The 6,214-nt window shown below is 44.2% G+C and overlaps 1 non-coding gene across 1 annotated transcript; it reads right to left on the bottom strand.

Moving 5' to 3' along the window:
• Positions 1 to 991: 991 nt before the first annotated feature.
• On the bottom strand, positions 992 to 1,064 carry Trnaa-cgc (transfer RNA alanine (anticodon CGC)). The gene has a single exon. It is a non-coding gene; the product is annotated as a tRNA-Ala (tRNA).
• Between the last annotated feature and the right edge of the window lie 5,150 nt (positions 1,065 to 6,214).

Here is a 6,214-nt window from a genome sequence, read left to right as displayed (position 1 = left end):
GCCTCCGGGCTGAGGAGGGGGAGAGAGTGGTGGCTTGCACCAAGCTGCTCTTTACTTTACGGAGTGCCTCAGACGTCTCCACTGTCTAGTCGATTTTCCTCTTACCTTGCTTGCTATTGCCTGATAAGGTGCCTGCAAGGGCAGCCTGAAGCTCTGCAGCATGTGGGAGTTGTGGTAAGTTTTGGGAAGAGGCCAATTTTTAACCATGTCCGTCCATTTGGTGGTTGTTTTTATGCCAGACGCATTACATGTGTGACTGATGTAGCTGTGACTTGGCATCACTGATGATAACACCACCCTATTGCAGTACAGCTAGAACTTGTTCTAGGTGAAGTTGGTGCTCCTCTGAGGAACATGAGGAAACCGAAATATTGTCTAGATACGTGTAACAAAATGGAAAGTGGAGGTGGAGGCAATCAGTGAACCGCTCTCACATTCGCACACCATTCTATAAGCCATACAGCACAAACTGGTAGTTTTAGTGTACGAATGGTGTTATGATGGCAGTCTTTTGTATATCGTCACGGTGCATCGGAATCTGTAGATACGTACACTTACAGTCGATGACACCGAAAACTGTTGTGCCAGTGAGGGCATGCGTAAACTCTTGAAGATTCGGACAGGGTAGTTGTGAAGGATTCTTCTAGAGTTCATTACTCCATAGCCCTCACAAAGACTTATTGTACCATAGTTCTTGGGAATAAGTTTATTCCACGATGTCTAGGGGCTGTCCGTGGACAGACAACACCTGCTGGTAAGAGTTCACGAATGGCATTAACTATTTGTAAATCTGCAGGACACAGGTGATAAGGTTTTAGGAGGAGGAGGATATTAGTGTTTAATGTCCCGTCGACAACGAGGTCATTAGAGACGGAGTGCAAGCTCGGGTGAAGAAAGGATGGGGAAGGAAATCGGCCGTGCCCTTTCAAAGGAACCATCCCAGCATTTGCCTGAAGCGATTTAGGGAAATCACGGAAAACCTAAATCAGGATGGCCGGAGACGGGATTGAACCGTCGTCCTCCCGAATGCGAGTCCAGTGCGCTAACCACTGCGCCACCTCGCTCGGTGATAAGATTTGAGTCTGATAGGAGGACCATCTATTATGTCGAGCTCTGCACTGATATTGGAGTGCAGGCAGGTGACAAGTAACACGCTGGCACCTTGTTTGAGGTGATTGTTGACGTCTGGCATTTGCGTGTGGCGCAGTGGAATGCCTGCGAAGTCTGGGCCGTGAGGTCAACGGCTGTGCATGTGGTGTGGCATGCTGTTTGTTGCAGCTGGCTGTTGTGAAGTGAGTTCATGTACATGTGTGCATGCTGTTGCAAGTTTTGCTTCTGACGTGTTGATAGTGTGGCAGAGGGTGGAATTTTCATTGTGGAGTACTCTCATACTTTCATGAAGCAATGAAAGTATTTCTGCTGAGTGGAGAGAATGCTTTGTATTGTAGAAATGCGTTGGCAAATTGTTCCTGTCAAAACCACATGAGTAGGAAAGCATCCAGTGGAATGAGATGTAGTGGGCATAGTATTAGAGAATTGTCCTTGAAGCTGAGGCCCAGTAGTGAGGTGCTTAATGCCACATGCACCACATCAGGCGAAAGTTTGTGGTAGCCTAGGAAGTCCATGCTGAAGATAGGCTTGCATATGTCCGTGACGTAAAGTGTGCAGATGCATTGTAAACTGAATGATGCACAACATGGTGCCATGGATAGAGATTTCTCAGTCAAATGCCAAGTGTAGACTAAAAGTCAACATAATGATTGAAGTAGTAGAAATGGATTAAAATTGGTGCTGCAGCTGGGACTCGAATCAGGGTCTTCTTGCTTGCTAGGCAGAAATGCTAACCATTACACCATCACAGCACTATGGTTAACATTTCTGCAAGATCTACCCAAGTTGAGTGCCCTCCCCAACACAAACTTCAATTCATATCTTCTGCTTATTTCCCCTAACATTGCCACTACTGCTTGAGCTCTCCGGCACTGGAATAGCACTCAGTGTTGGACATAATGGGAGTCCTCTACCACAAATGATCTTACAGATCTTATAATTATATATTTCCCTGAGACATTTAAGTCTCTTCTTTATCTGCGATAATGATAGCTCGAAAGTGGGCAAGCCATTGTAGGGCAGGGAAATGATGTCAGAACCTGTATCCACAAGGAAGAGTTGCTAGAACTGTTTTGTAGCTAGGTCTTGAATGAAGAGGCATCGATCCTCGGGCATCATCATCCCAGTGACAACAATTGGGACCTCAAATGCTTTTCGACATTTTCGACTGTCTGCCTGAAGGTAGTATGAAACTAGCAGAACAATGGTTGTGAAGAGAATGCATCACCAGGATGTCCTTGCGCCTTGGCGAGGGAAGAGTGTCCTTGCTGTGGCCTGATGGAGCCGAACGGTGAGGTCTGACATCACTCACATGTTACATCCACCTAGCTTGGCTGGCAGTGCTTAGCATTGAAGTTAAAAACGCCTATGTGCTGCCCAGTGTGTCATCATCCTGGCTGTTTATTAATTGTCGTGGCAGATGATGGAGAACACACGGTCAGCTAGCAAGAGTCGTTTGTCAAAAGTTTCAGACTCATCCATAATCACTGCTAGTTGTAGTTCTGTCAGTAGTTTGACCATCCATAGTGTCCATAGAACTGTGTCTGGCATGAGGGCATGGTCGGTGGTTGCACAGAGGTGAGATGGAATGTTGTTATGCAGCTGTTGATTGTACACAGCCTCCTACACTTGTTGTTCCAGGGTTACATGAGAGGCATTGTGGGAGTGCAGACTTTGCTGCATCGTACTTGTTCGTTTGAGGTGGTGACAGTATGACATCACTGATGACATCCACTTGGCCCACTAGGTGGCAGAGTAAACTGTCGTTTCTGGCATCATCATCAAGGATTTCTGTTGCTGTAAAAATATTGTCAGTCAGTGCAAACCACAAAGTGGTGTTGGCAATCTGAGTTGAGTACTAAGCTTCAGACATGAAAGATATGGAGTGAAGGCCAAATTTGTAGCATTGTCTCTTGTGACATGTGAGGTGGCTGCCGACTGTGCATACAGTCCGGTCTGTGGTGGCAAAGTGGTAAAATGACTAGATGTTTGCATTTCGCAACATGAAAGACGCGTAGGCACGCAATTTGTGTCACATGTACAGGGTGTTTGAAAAATGACCGGTATATTTGAAACGGCAATACAAACTAAATGAGCAGTGATAGAAATACACCGTTTGTTGCAATATGCTTGGGACAACAGTACATTTTCAGACAGACAAACTTTCGAAATTACAGTAGTTACAATTGTCAACAGCAGATGGCGCTGCGGTCTGGGAAACTCTATAGTACGATATTTTCCACATATCCACCATGCGTAGCAATAATATGGCGTAGTCTCTGAATGAAATTACCCGAAACCTTTGACAACGTGTCTGGCAGAATGGCTTCACATGCAGATGAGATGTACTGCTTCAGCTGTTCCATTGTTTCTGGATTCTGGCGGTACACCTGGTCTTTCACGTGTCCCCACAGAAAGAAGTCACAGGGGTTCATGTCTGGCGAATAGGGAGGCCAATCCATGCCGCCTCCTGTATGTTTCGGATAGCCCAAAGCAATCACACGATCATCGAAATATTCATTCAGGAAATTAAAGACATCGGCCGTGCGATGTGGCCGGGCACCATCTTGCATAAACCACGAGGTGTTCGCAGTGTCATCTAAGGCAGTTTGTACCGCCACAAATTCACGAAGAATGTCCAGCTAGCGTGATGCAGTAATCGTTTTGGATCTGAAAAATGGGCCAATGATTTCTTTGGAAGAAATGACGGCCCAGACCAGTACTTTGTGAGGATGCAGGGACGATGGGACTGCAACATGGGGCTTTTCGGTTCCCCATATGCGCCAGTTCTGTTTATTGACGAAGCCGTCCAGGTAAAAATAAGCTTCGTCAGTAATCCAAATGCTGCCCACATGCATATCGCCGTCATCAATCCTGTGCACTATATCGTTAGCGAATGTCTCTCGTGCAGCAATGGTAGCGGCGCCGAGGGGTTGCCGCGTTTGAATTTTGTATGGATAGAGGTGTAAACTCTGGCGCATGAGACGATACGTGGACGTTGGCGTCATTTGGACCGCAGCTGCAACACGGCGAATGGAAACTTGAGGCCGCTGTCGGATCACCTGCTGCACTAGCTGCGCGTTGCCCTCTGTGGTTGCCGTACGCGGTCGCCCTACCTTTCCAGCACGTTCATCCGTCACGTTCCCAGTCCATTGAAATTTTTCAAACAGATCCTTTATTGTATCGCTTTTCGGTCCTTTGGTTACATTAAACCTCCGTTGAAAACTTCGTCTTGTTGCAACAACACTGTGTTCTAGGCAGTGGTATTCCAACACCAGAAAAATCCTCTGTTCTAAGGAATAAACCATGTTGTCCACAGCACACTTGCACATTGTGAACAGCACACGCTTACAGCAGAAAGACGACGTACAGAATGGTGCACCCACAGACTGCGTTGTCTTCTATATCTTTCACATCACTTGCAGCGCCATCTGTTGTTGAAAATTGTAACTACTGTAATTTCGAAAGTTTGTCCGCCTGAAAATGTACTGTAATCCCAAGCATATTGCAACAAACAGTGTATTTCTATCGCTGCTCGTTTAGTTTTTATTGCCGTTTCAAATATACTGGTCATTTTTGAAACACCCTGTATGTTGCTGTCGGTTTTGAAAGGGAGCGTTGCCCGTGAGGGCACTGTCCTCCAAAGCTAAAAGCAGGTCCGTAGTGAGAGGCAACATGGCGGGCGGTTGTTCGTTAACATTAACAGTTGTTGCGGGCCGGCAGGCGAATGTACATTTCGCACATGCAATGCGGACGGCACGGATGACGTGAAAATGTTCCTATAAACACTCTAGGATTGTTGTACGTTGATATCACTACTATGATCATCGTACCACATGTTACGAGTTTCTTGCCGTTCCAATAGCTTTTGAAGTGTGTGAAGGATGACTGTTTTGGCTCTGTGTGCACTGTAATTAGTATATAGGTGCGTCCACACGATGCCTCTTTCGTCATGCGCAATCACAGATGCATGGGAATAAAAGGGCATGCACAAAAAATTGTGGAAGGGACGCATGTACGTACGGGTGTTCTCATGTCCATACATTGTATCATTGCGCAACCAGTCTGCTTTGAATCCCTTTCTTTGCTTTGGGTCTTGTGTTGCTTTTGTTGTGATGAAAAGGCCACAGAAAAAGAAAACTCAAAAGCGGCACTATGCAAAGAAGTACATAAACAACAGAGGTACAAGAACTACAAAGTGATGACAATGTTTTGTCCGCAACGCGATTTACGATTTTCTGTTTGGGAATCTGTAGCAATAAACTTGGACATAAAATATCGTTAGCTAATAACTGGCAACTTATATACTCTTTTGAATTATTTATTCCTCATTTCAAAACAAAGCAATTGAATTGTATTATATTTTTAACTTGTGATGTGGAATAATTGTAATTTATTAATTAATTGTTTTATCCCTCTGTTCACTGTAGAACGTGCCTAAGCATGTAACTATTAGCATGTTTTTACCTATGCACATATTCCAATTTTTATCTGTCAGCATCTATAAGTACTGTTCTCATTTACAATTATGACATGTTCCATAATTATGCACTTCTCTTTGTACCGTATACTGGATCAAAGGAACACGAATAAATAAATAAAAATGAAAGTGATCATTTCTAAAACTGAGAAATACGTAAGTACGGTTCTTAGGCGTTATGTGAAAGTTAATTAACTTTCAATGGATCATTCGCATTTAATCATGAAATACGATAGATGGATAAACCTCCCGGGACTCTTCAAATTTGGGAAGTTCATGGACGCCAGAATCCATCAGAACGAAGTCTGTGTTTGAGAATCTCGTCAACGCACTTCTTTTAGTCAGATGTCGGGATCCTTTTAAGTCGCCATAGTATGAATATTCGCCCAGTTTCCGAAAACACTTGTCATTAATTTTTAGCTTATTGTTTTCTGTTTTCGTACTTCGAAACTTACGGTATCTTGTTCTTTACAGACATGATTGGAGACCTTTTACCCAATACGTGATGCTCAGTGCAACACAGCTTATAGTTTTATTCAAATAATCTTAAGAAGCAGTATTCCATACGAGTTTTTTCTTTGTCTGTAACCATCTATAAACTTTAGCGTGTTTCCTTAGGAATCA

This window comes from Schistocerca cancellata, chromosome 5, assembly GCF_023864275.1.
Source record: "Schistocerca cancellata isolate TAMUIC-IGC-003103 chromosome 5, iqSchCanc2.1, whole genome shotgun sequence".
Classification (NCBI taxonomy): Eukaryota; Metazoa; Arthropoda; class Insecta; order Orthoptera; family Acrididae; genus Schistocerca; species Schistocerca cancellata.
This window is presented reverse-complemented; position numbering and strand designations above follow the sequence as displayed.